This window comes from Emydura macquarii, unplaced genomic scaffold, assembly GCF_026122565.2.
Source record: "Emydura macquarii macquarii isolate MOO-44397 ecotype Brisbane River unplaced genomic scaffold, CSIRO-AGI_Emac_v2 contig_554, whole genome shotgun sequence".
Lineage (NCBI taxonomy): Eukaryota > Metazoa > Chordata > Testudines > Chelidae > Emydura > Emydura macquarii.
Window position 1 is genome coordinate 1822630 of NW_027130691.1, and position 11978 is coordinate 1834607.

The 11978-nt window shown below is 59.1% G+C and overlaps 1 long non-coding RNA gene across 1 annotated transcript; it reads right to left on the bottom strand.

Moving 5' to 3' along the window:
• Window positions 1–314: 314 nt before the first annotated feature.
• Window positions 315–5895, bottom strand: LOC137147339 (uncharacterized). Its single transcript, XR_010918182.1, has 3 exons — window positions 5817–5895; window positions 1708–1824; window positions 315–980 (listed from the first exon to the last, which is right to left on the bottom strand). It is a non-coding gene; the product is annotated as an uncharacterized lncRNA (long non-coding RNA).
• Between the last annotated feature and the right edge of the window lie 6083 nt (window positions 5896–11978).

The window sequence follows — 11978 nt, forward strand, 5'->3', positions numbered from 1 at the left end:
CCCAACGCTTCAGTTGTGATGACAGCGCTGCCGGGGCTCCAGCCATTTTTTGACTTTCATAACTGACGCAGCCAGCCCAGAGGGGCCGGAGCTCAGCCCCGCTAAGCCCCAGCACAAATTAATCTCTGCGTGACCGGCCTGCCCAGCTCCGCTGCGACCTGGCGTGGCACGATTCGCAAAAGAACACCCCGGCAGGCCAGAAAGGCTCGGTCCTCAGTGACTGCTCCTCATTCCTACAGATCAGGTGAAGGGAATAGCCTGCCTGCTGTTTGCACTGCACCAGCGCTAACCCCCTTGGCCATTCGTCCTGTAAACCCCCAGGATAATCTGCTGATGGATGCCGCAAGGGTCCCGGGGCTGGCTAAGGGATCGGTTCTCTTTCCAGGGGGAGGCTGCAGACAAGCAGGAACTGCTCTGGCCTCAGCCCCCTGCGTGAGCGTCTGGAACGTTTCCCAGCTGTTCGCGCCTGTTCTCCTCTGCCGTGAACTAACGCTGTGAAAGGGATGAGGCAGCAGCGTTTCCCCGGGCTCACCGAAGTGACCCTGTCAGGAAAGCCACGCTCTGCCTCCCGGCCCTCTCCCGCTGCCGTCCGCCTACCGCTGGGAAATGTTGTCTTGCACTGGGCCGCAATCTACACGTGGGGTTTGCTAGAGTCTCAGGTCTTCCAGGGAGTGGTCATTAAGCGCTGCCCTCGGCCGTGTGCCTGCCACGCTGCTACTGCAGCTCCGCGCAGACGGCCTCATGGCTAGGCTCACACGCCAGCCCAGTCGGCGTGATCCGCTCTGAGCCAGGCCGGCTCCTGGGCATTGATGGCAAAGAACAGAAACCAGCTCCCCACGGCGCCAGTCTGAGGTGCTGTGACTCACTGCTGCACTTTCCTTGCCCGGACACCTCCACGGCGCTGCCTTCGGGTCACCGGGGCCTGGGCTCAGGAGTCCCAGGGGGAGCTGGCCGGAGCATCCCACAGGCAGACGGTGTCTCTGCAAAGAAGGCAAACGAGGCTGTTAGACCCTGTCCCTCGTCCATCCAGCAGAGCTCTGGCGTTCGCTGGCCTACTCAGGGTACCTGGCACTTTCCGCTCTCCGAGAACTTTCCGGGGTTAGCTAGTGACTCCTCACCACCCCCAGGGCAGGCCCCAGGCCCAGAGACACGGCCTCTCTCCACACCCATCCGAGCGGAGTCCCGGTGAGCTGCAGCAGCCGACCTCAGAGCAGCTGGCCGAGGCTGCAGAGCAGAGTGAGCTGGGGGGGGCAGGATTAGAACTCGGACCAGCCCAGGCTTCGAGTCCTGCTCCGAGCAGGTGGCCAGGTCTACGCAAGGGCGTAAGGACAGCAGTGGAGCACGACGACTGGCCGTTAAGCTCCTGCCCGGCCAGCGGGCGTTGCGCTGGGTTTGGGAAGGGCAGCCCCCCAGCTACCAGTAAGACAGGGGCAGGCTCTCATCTTGCAGAGCCGGCAAGCTGGCGGGTGCTCGGGGCTGCGTCATGCAAAATCCGCCCCCTCGTGCTGTGAGATGCTCCGGCTCAGCGCTCTGCATGAGAAGGCCTGGCCAGCTCCCTGGGACGCTCAGGGACCACGTCTCACTCAGGCCTTTGCCAGGCTGGGACACGAGCGGTGCCTGGACCTCACGCTGCCCTCTGGGAGCGGGGCCGCCCTGCGTGCCAGCTGCGTGTTCGCGCCACTGTGCCTGGCTCGCCCTGCGTCCTACCTGGCGCCATCGGCTACGGGACGGCGGTAAAATAACCCCGCCTCGTGTCCTGCTGCTCCGGCGTGGGGGCCGCGCAGGGGACTGTGTGTGAACAGACCTCAGGTCAGTCATTAGCCGCTGCAAAAGAAAGCAACCAACGCAGCAACAGAGAACGACATGTAGCACCTTCCGCGGACACCCAGTCCCCGGGGCAGGGCCCAGGCGGCACACGGACACCGAAGGGAAGCCCTGCACCAATCAGCAACCCACTAGCAGAGTCTCCTCTGGGGAAGCGGGGCTCGGAGGAGACTTTGGAAGAGGCTCTCTCTCTGTCCCGGGGCAGGGTCGGCATGCAGCTCTGGCACTGGGGCTATTGACAAGGTGCTTTCCGTGGGAGCTGCAGAGCCTTCCCTGGCTGTGGAAAGGTTCCCCTCACTGGCTCTGCCCCTGGGGGATACAGAGACCAATGAACTGAGATCCTGAGGGGCCAGCCCTACCCTAAGCGAGGAGAAGCCATGACGGCAGAGACCCTGGACTAGGAAAGAGGTTGCTCTTGGCTCCATCCATGTCTGCATACAAGCCCCCTCCCAGGGCGCCCCTTTGCTCGGGCATCTCCGGGGCAATGACGTGCAGAACCCAACCCACCCCGGCTCTCCGGCAGCGCTTCCGGGCTTCTGCCAGGGGCGTGTGCGGTGTCAGAGCTGGGGGCGCTAGGCCACGCGGGCGCTGGCAGGACAAAGCCTCCATTAATGACTTAGGAAGGGGCCAGCCTTAAATTCTGAAGGAGAGAAAAGATGAAGGCGCAGCCCGTGCTGATTGGGAACCGCAAATCTGAGCACGGCGTGCTCCGAGTGCTGCAAGGCATCCCCTGCCGTCCAGCTGCACCGCAAGCCCAGGGGCAAGACCAGGCCTGATGGGGGAGAGGGGCAGGGCAGCGTGGCTTCAATGCAGGATGAGTAAAAGCATGGCCCCCAGCGTGCACCAGGAGTCACTTTGCTGACATTGCTTAAGCAAAAGGAGCCGATTCCCAGACACCAGCAGCTCCTCCCAGTCAGCAAGCTGGGCCGCATCCCACCGTCCACTGGTGACACGATCCAAATCCCATGGTCACGGTCGTGCCTTCCCCCATACCGCACGGCATGTGCTGTGGCAATCCATACTAGCACAGAGAGCAGGACAAGGAGCCAGGCCCCTATCCCGGAAGAGGGACCCAGGCGTCATGTTCAGGCTTGGTCTGGGGTGTGGAATCTGTACCAAATCTGATCCTCTGCCACGAAAAGGGGAGAGTGCATCTGGAAACCATTCTGACATAGCCCCTGTAGCTCTGTTTGCTGCTGCTGGCCGCTGCCTAGACTTCCCTGGCGCGGGAGACGTGTGCACGTATGCTGCTTCCAGGGCTGACTGCGTTTTTAAAGTTGGTCCAAATTTTCTGAATTTCAAATTTTCAATTACATTTTTCACCGAGATTTGACTTTTGCAAAACAACCTTTTCCCGATGCAGCCGGGTGTTCTGATCCCCTTTCACTTGTACCTGCCTTGGCAGAGCGTGTGTCCCTCTGTGCGTGCTGTGGACATGGAGAGGGGTGGGGCAGAAAGGCAAGAGCCCTTGGAGCGTATTTGGTTACGCTGTGTCCGGAGAGATGCTGAAATAGGACCTGCTCCTCTCTGTGTCAATAGGAGACAAAGGCACAGAAACGCTCCAGCCGGCCCCAGCACTGAGCTCACTCACAGAGACCAACAGGCCTCGTGCTAGTCACTGGGGGGCAGACTCTAGCTCCAAGGAAATCAAGCCCTACCCCACTGCAACTTCCCCCCTCCAGCAGTGCTCGGGTTCATGTCAGTGCGCACCCAGGCACCTACCCAAGTATCAAGGGACGTGTGTCTGAGTGCCAGGGAGGGAGGCTAGAAAGTCTGTGCCAAACAACAACCCATTTCAAAGGGCAAGATCCTAACCCAGCCGGCCTCATTCACTACCTGGAACCTTTATACGCTCGGTAAAATCACTAGCTGCAGATAGATTGAATCAGATTCTGATCTCATTTACACCAGAGACTTCATCTTTAGTGAAGTGACTCTGGATTTATACTGGTTTACGTGTGACTGGGACCTTTGTATTTAGCTGAAATACAGTCAGCTGACAGCAGCCCTGAGAGTCAGATGTTGCTGCGGGCTTGTGTTGGAAAACAATATTAACATAACAGCAGTAGCACTGAGCTGAACCCCTCTGGAAATGGGCAGGGATGACTGCGGTACAGTCTCTGACGGGTTACTGCCGGCAGCTCGTTATTATTATTAGAACAGACGCTGTGGAAGCCAGTCAGAAATGTGGAAAGGGGTTGGTTTCCCTGCCTGGGGCTGTAGGGTGGAGGGTGGCTGCTGTAAAGTGATTGGTAATGCCCTGTTGCCAGTGAGCTGATGGCTTTCACACGCTTCCTTTGTTGGGCCCTACACGGAGTGAGTTCCTGGGAACGGAGTGGAGGGAATGAATGAATGAGAGCGGACTGGCCGCAGCTAAGAAAATGTTCCTGTTGTGCACCACTGAACTGTGATTTCTGCTTGCAGTCTGGGCTGCCTGTCATCGTGTGTAGACACGGGTTGCAGGCAGCGTTAGCTGGCACAGCAAACGGGGATGCTGCACAGTTCAATGCGAGCCGCATTGTTCGGGTTAAGCAAGGGATAAACAAATCTGGGGTGAGAAGGGAGCCCGGACTGCACTCCAGCTCTGTATTAGGTAGGAGCAGAACGCACGAAGTAACAAGAGTGAGTCCACCCTACACGAGTCGTGTCACACGGGAGCGTAACGGCAGCGTGAGGAGAGAGACTGGCTTTCTTCAGGGCTGGCCACATTGTTCTAGTCCCCGTGCACAGGCTGATTCCTAAGATACAGCGCTCTAGGCATACTGGGCTGCTCTGCCACTCCCAGCCCTGGGCACGGCCCCTCACTCTGCCACAGGCAGGACTTTGTGTTCCTTCATTGGGGTTCCCGGCAGAGCGTGAGATCTGAACTCGGGCGTGCGCTGCTGCACTCCAGGAGCTGGGTTTGAAGCAAGCCTTCCTTTGCCTATTGCACGAGCTGAGCTTTCAGCAACCAGTTTAATTGTAGCTGGAAGAGAGGCACATCAGGGGCTTCCCTAGGGTTTTGAGAAGCTGCTAGGAATGAAACAGCCTGTTATTGCTGGACTTGCCTTGCTTGTCAGCGTCGGGATGGATTTTCCTGTGGCAGAGCAGTCATGGATGTGAAAGCGGCCCCCCAAAATGCTCTGTGGTAGCACCTGTCGGATTAACTCTTTGCAGACAGGAATGGCTGTACTAAAGTCCCCTTGATGGGCTGGATTTTCTCTGCCTTTTCCACGCCCACTTTCCCCTCCCTCCCCCCAGCATAGCTCCCGAAACCCCACATTTTACAGAAAATGGTGGTTTAAAGGCAGAGAACTAAGCCACCATTTTTAGGGCATTCCCTTCTGGGAGCGCTGAGAATCATGCAAGACGCCATTTAACAGTCTTAACTCCTAGTCTTGACTTGGAGTAAAAAGATGCTTCTGGAAAAAAAATACAAAGAATGGCATCTCCATTCATCTCAGCCCTCCGCTGCTCGGTGCTGAACATGGAGCCTGCCTCGCCCTGCTATTGTTCAGAAGGGACCCCACGCAGATGGGGGCCGGGAATGAGGGTAGGAAAAGGCAGCGACAATTCACAACTGATAATTCCACTGAACAAAGGGGTCAGCAAAGGCAGAGGGTGCCCTTAGCACCCTAACTCCACAGAGAGGCTGGGGGTCTGTTCCCCCCCCAGTCTCAGCTGGGAAGGATTCCGAGACAGACGGGAGATCAGAGGGTATGGAAGGAAGGGACATTCCTGCTGCTGAAGGACAGTCCCCGCTGGCCCCCTTCCACGGCTACGTCCCCATTTGCTAGGGCACAGCTGCAGGAAGATTCCCCTCGGCGTGTTCTCAACACCTTTGTATCCGTCCCCCGGTGCACGCCACACCCTGGGCTGGCTGCGCCGAGAAGCTGGCAATCTAGGGGCAGTCTGAGTCCTGACAAAGACACCCCGACAGAAGGCCATGACCAACGGGCAGAGGGACCATTTCACCCAGAGCAAAGAGAAACCCAAGATAAGAGCATCCTCACCTGATTTCCAGGAGGAAGCGCGCGTGGCGCAGGGACCCCAGCCTGGGCGAGATGCTGGCCAGTGTACAAGCGTCTTTGTGCTGGAGCTTTCGAGAGAGAGAGAGCATCCCTGGGTAAGATATTACCATGCAAACCCCGCCCCATCTCCTCCACAGCAGCTCCTCCCGGCCAGGCAGAGCTGCGGGCTGCACCCAGGGCCCAGGAATCTGCTGCAGCTCCAATTAAATTTTAATGCTGAAAATGCAGCCAAGTCACCTTCACTCCTTGTGCAATCCCCCTCCCCCCGTGTCCACGCCTTGGGCTGAGCCCCCCGCCCCGGCGCGGGGCAGGCATGTGCCAAGCCCAGGGAGGTTGCCTGCCAGGAGCATTCAGAGGCTGGGTGCGCCGGGGAGCGGAGGGCTGGGCCGCGGCTCGGCGAGCGCCTAAGTGAATAAAGGGAAACCACTGAACAGCTCGGAATAATCAGCCCATCTGCACGCCGCTGAATGGGCTGGGTCGGAAACCAGCTGCCGGCTTACTCAATGCAGTCTTTATTCGCCTTCTGCTGGAGCCATCTGGGCTGCCATGGCAACCACAGTCCTCCCAGGCCCGGGGTCATCACGCCAAGGCAGGGAGAAGAAGATCTGACCCCAGCCCCGCGGCTCATTAGGGCCTTCTCCCCACGGGACGGCTCTCATAGCCGGGGCCAGGCGGGGCGTCCGCTGCTGGGGTCACGCACGGGGAGGGGGGCGGGGGGCGGCACAGGCTCTGCGAAGGGCGACCGCATCCCGTGGTAACGCGCTCGCGCACCGCTACCTCGCAGCTCCCACGGCACCGGGGGCAGAGCAGGGGGGACTCGCCCTGCTGTCCTTACGCTCTTCCCGGTCCCTCCCGCCCGCTCTGGGCTTCCTTTCCCCGGCCAGCTCTCCCCGCCGTCACTCAGGCCTCTCCCTGGCGCGGCTTCACCCCCGAGCTTCGAGCCGTGCTCCCAGCACAGGCCAGGGGAGGGTGGGTGCAGACCTGGCCCCGGCGCTCGTGCTCTGGGCGGTCTAACCCTGAGAGCCCCTTGGCAGAACAGCGGTGTGATACGACCCGTGCCCAGGGTGGCCACCTGAGAATGCCAAGGTCAGGGCAGGCTGCAAAAGGAGAGCAGGTTCTCCCCACGCTGGTGGGTGACACTGAAGCCCGGCTTCCCAACCAGCCATGAAACACGCTTCCCAACATACCACGCCGTCAGCCAATCCTTTAGTGTCTAAACTAAAGGTTTATTGTACAAAGAAAGGAATAAACCACGAGAGAAATGTTAAAGGGTTAAAGTAAGTCACAGATATACAAATGATTAAAAGTCCATATACTTCAGGTGTCTGGAAGAAATGTGGATTTGCAGGCTTGTGTAGTTCTCTTTGGTTCACATCCAATATCTGGATGGGTCTGAGTCCTTCGGTTCAGTTGCAAGATGAATTGTTCCAGAGATAGGTGTGTGTCTGCAGACTGGACAGGAACAAAGACAAAATGGTTTCTCTGGCTTGATCTTATAAACCCCCTGCTCCGGCCATGCGGCCTGTGGGCAGTCACAAGACCCAAAATGGAGTCCATAGTCACATGGGCCAATCCTGGTGACTCCTCCGGTGTGCCTGGGGTCCATAGTCACATGGGACAGTCCTGATGCTTCATCAGGTAGGCTGCCTGCCATGGAGTCCAGAGTCAGGTCAGCAGGTTCTGGTGACTCAGTGGTGATGCTGGCTTCTCCCTCAGGGCCCCTTGCACCTGGGAATGCCTTAATGGGCCATTATGCAGGCCATTGTTCTGCAGCCTTCCTATCCGGGGTGTTGTCCAGGCAGCACAATTTGAAACAGATATCTCAAATACATCTATAGCTTCCATTTCACATATCACACACGAACATAAGTATTATTATCTTACTTAGCACATTATAACCTTCCGAACAGTACCTGACATGACCTATCCCACATGGATTATTATGATTCTGCCATACTGATGTCACCCAATATACTAAATGCCCCCCCCACTCAAGCCAGTCTGCATGACAAGTGGCACCCGGTGTCTGGTGCCTACAGCGTTAGTAGCCCCCGGGCCGCTGCACCAGATGACCCGTAGGTTAGTTACGCCCGTTGTGGTGCTGGGCCGAGCTGCAGACTACAATGGAAGTGGAGCACCGTATGCTGGGAGGGCGCCGGGTAGCCTCGGGGGGCGCAAATTAGGCGCCGCTCTTGGTCTCCTGGCAAATGCCAGTGTGACCGTCCGTGTTTGCAGGCTGCTGCCGCTGCATGCCAGCGAATGCCAGCCCGCCCCGGCTGCAGGGCCCCTCGGGGCATTGGGAGCCGATACTAAGTCCCCACCCTGCTGCTCAGAGACGGGCCGAGCTAGGATCCTCTGCAGACGGCTCCTGGACAGCCTGGGCGCTGCCCAGCCTCTGGGGTGCAGAAAGCAATAACTCAGAGCCAGGGCTCCCCCACTGTGTACACAACGGCCGCCTGGCTCCCCCCCCTCCCCACACACACACTGGGACTCTCCCCCGCACCGCGTACAGAACAGCTGCCTGCACAGCTGGCCATGGCTGGCTGCTGCACTTCGGGTCAGACACCTTCTCCCTCCCTCCGGGCTGTGTAGCGCTGCTCTCACTAGCCACGCCATCCTCCCCGAGATGGGCCGTTCTTAGCCGGCGGTGTCTGCACAGCAGTGTAACGACAGGGTTCCAACTCAGGCTCAAGCCTAACCCCCCTGCCGTCTACACACCAATCGCTTGACCCAGGACCCCACAGGGACAGAGGGTCTGAGTCAAGCCCGGACCCAGGGTTCAAGCCCTATCACTTGTGCTCTGGGAGTCCACCTAAAGTGTCCCACGGTCCTGCAGGCTGACCGGCTTTGTCCTCCGGACGGTCACATTCGGTGGACAGCCAAGTTTTCCCACCCTGCACCACGGACGGGCTAGAGCGGCCATGGTTTGGGCCGGCGCTAGGAAGTCTGGGAGATGAGGGGTTGGACTCGCGCCCACAAAATGCAGTGTAGATGCCGGAGCCCCAGGCTGGGACCCAGGGCTCAACAATTCCAAGCCTGGGGTTACAAACGAGTGCGGACGCTCAAGCCCTAGCGTAACGAATCTGGGGTCAGCTAAAGTGAGTTCTGCCGACCTGCGGCTTCCCTTGCCGTGTAGCCAGACCCTCCGTGTGTGCGAGAGAGGGCGTGCGCCCTGGGGGGTGTCTGTGTGGGTGGCGGCAGGTACTCTGTGTATAACGTACTTTGGGGTGAAAAGTGCCATAGAAATTAGCAACTGCTGCTGGTTGTTTACGGCAGGTGGAGCTGTCCGTGGCCGCCCGCACCATTCGGTGGTGGAGCCCACACACATACACACCCCCAAGGTGTGCAGAAACCCCTCTCCAGCATGGGACCTGCTGGCTGATTAGGGAGAGGGGGCACCCCCTCCGCCGGACCTGAAGGCTGCTCCCACACTGACCATCTCCAGCCCCAGCAGCGGCTCCAGTCCTGCCCCTCCTGTGCCCATGGTGCTGGGCCTGCTCTCTGGTCCTTTTGACCTGTTCTTCAGCCGTGCTGGCAGCAGAGCAGGGCCGTGCCCATGGTGGAGTGTGTGGCTGCAGACAGCTCCTCCCCAGCACCATAGCACATCTGCGGGGCGCCGGGGGCTCTGCATGCATTCACTCACCCCACACCTCCCTGGGAAGGTGGGTTAGTATTACGCCCTGGCACCTTTGGGGCACAAAGAGGGGATGCAGAGTTAGTGAGCGAGCTGGGAACAGGGGTGCTGATTCCTGACCCCTCACAACAGCTAGGGCTGGCCAGGATGCGCTTCTCCCAGCCTGAGAAAATTTCTGAGAATTTGGAAAAAATTTCCGCTCCCGAATTGGGACGAAAGGTCAAAATCTTGCCGGTTGCGAGCAGCGACTCGCTGGGACCAAAGTGCATGGGGCCACTTGAAACGTTTCATTTCAGTTTTCACCTTTTTTATTTTTAATTCTTGTTCCTATAATTAACTTGAATTTCCAAAGGAAACGTCGTGTTGAGGCAAACGCCCAGAACGTTTCAGTCGGACGGTTTCCAGACGGGACAGTCTGACAATCTCCAAACTTTTTTCCCAAAACCTTTCTGAGACGAGAAATTTGTGGAAACCAACCTTTTCCCGCAAACACTTTGGCCAAACCAGCATTTCCCAATGAAAAAACCCTTCTTCCAAAACTTCCCGCCAGCTCGCTGGGCTTCCCCTCGTAGGCTGACTGGCCGCGAGGCCTTAGATCCGCACAGTTGTGAGAGAGTCAAAGATTCATCCGTAAGCTCCCCGGCCTCCCGAACTGTGCAGGGCGACTGGGAGGCTTTGGTGACAAACTATGCACCTGGCATGCATTTGCACAGTGCCAGGACCCACTGCTGAAAGATGCTCGAGATTCGGGGCACAGCCCATTATTAGATACTTGTTTGCGTGGTGCAAAGCACAGGGGCAAGGTCCATTGGCGACACACCTGCCTTGGCGTCCCTCTAGCGGGGCCACTGATGCAGTGACTCGCTTGGACAGTCTGCCCCAGTGTCTCGGGGCTGGCTGGTTTTGCAGAGCCCGCTGAGCGTTCTGGTGAGCGGGTGGGCGGCCGGAGCTGGGTCAGTTTCGTTAGTGGCCACGTGGTGTCACCCTGGCATTGTCACAGGCGCAGCCGTGCGAGAAGCTGCTGAGGCATGAGGCTGGTCTGGCACAGACGCTGGTTTCCAGGGGTCCCTCGCCAGCTGCTGCCAGCCTGATGCACCAGAAACCTCCCACGGGGTCTCCAGACACAGAGAGGCTGGAGAACTATGGGGCTGGGCCCCTAACCTCCAGGAGCGTCCGTACGAGGATTGGGATCCAGAACTGAATTTGGCAGCTGGGGGTCTCTCTCTCTCTCTAGCGGGGCTGAATCTGAGTGTGCACTGTGGGGAATGTGTGGGTCCCAGCGCCGGGGGCCCATCTCTAATTCCAGACTGCCCCCTGCATTTCCCCAACAGGAGGCCAAGCCAGCAATGCTGGGCAGACGCCACACAAACCCTGCACCGGCTATGGGGAGCGCCCAGTGACACGCAGCCCAGACACATTCTGCCAGTCCCAGAAAGGGGGTCTCCCAGCCTGGACCTGTAGCAGGCAGCCAGCGTGTTCCCTCGCCAGGCACTGAGGAGGGGCAGCGAAGCCAAGGCCGCTCCGATCGGCTGGAAATCGATCCTGGCCTGTTTCCACGGGTCTGGGAGGCTCGTTGTCTCCAGCATTCAGAGCCCGATGGGAGACGTGGGGGAGGGGCCTGCCAGGCGGGGCACTCCTGGGCCCTAGCACCGCGCAGGGTGGCTAGCGGTAAATGCACAACCCCACCCATTGCAAAGTCGTCTCTGTTTCCGCTGCACCATCTTCCCCTGTCCCAGGGAGCCTCTCTCCTGGAAACTGGCTCTGTCCCAGAGCCCGGACTAGCAACGGGAACTCATCTCCACTCGTGCGGTTTCAATTAACGGCCTGGCTGGCTTCTCGTGAGCAGGATCTGACCCCCTTTCTCTCGGTGCAGCACCCCCAGACGCTGCCTTTGCATGGTCTGTTGTACACGTTAGGGACAAGAGACGCCTTGGTGGGTTCTCATAGGGCCTGGATGCTGCCTACGACCCACGTCTCTGTCGTGGGAGACTTGCTTAGGGACCCAGGCGTGCAGGGGGCAGGCTCCCGTTGGCTCTCCGTGTGGGGCTGAATCTCCGTTTGCTGAATTTCTGGATTCCCCGTTCATCTGATCCCCACCCCAGGGCAGAGAGGAGCAGGCTGCCCTTCAGTGCCCTGGCGAGAAGCTGGCAGTGCTGCTGGGCTGCCTACGACTGGGAGGGTCCAGCTCCCATCACAGAGGTAGGCCTGCCCCGGCTCTCAGGGGGATAGCGCTCTGGCTTGGGGAGCCCTGGGCCAGGGCAATAGGCTGTGGGGGGTCTGCCAGTGACTTCGGCTAGGAGTACCAGCTGGCCGGCTCTGCGTCCGTGCCCACCGGCTGCCAGGCTGCCTGTCTTAACGAGTCCCCTGACCTGCCAGGTAGCTGGAGCAAGGGACAAGGAGCCAGTCCGGCCTGACGCCCCATGCTCACGCCCGGGCTGCTGTCAGCTGCAATAAGCTGGACTTACTGGCCCCGGCTGGGTTAGACAAATGCACATTTATTGAGCCTTGAT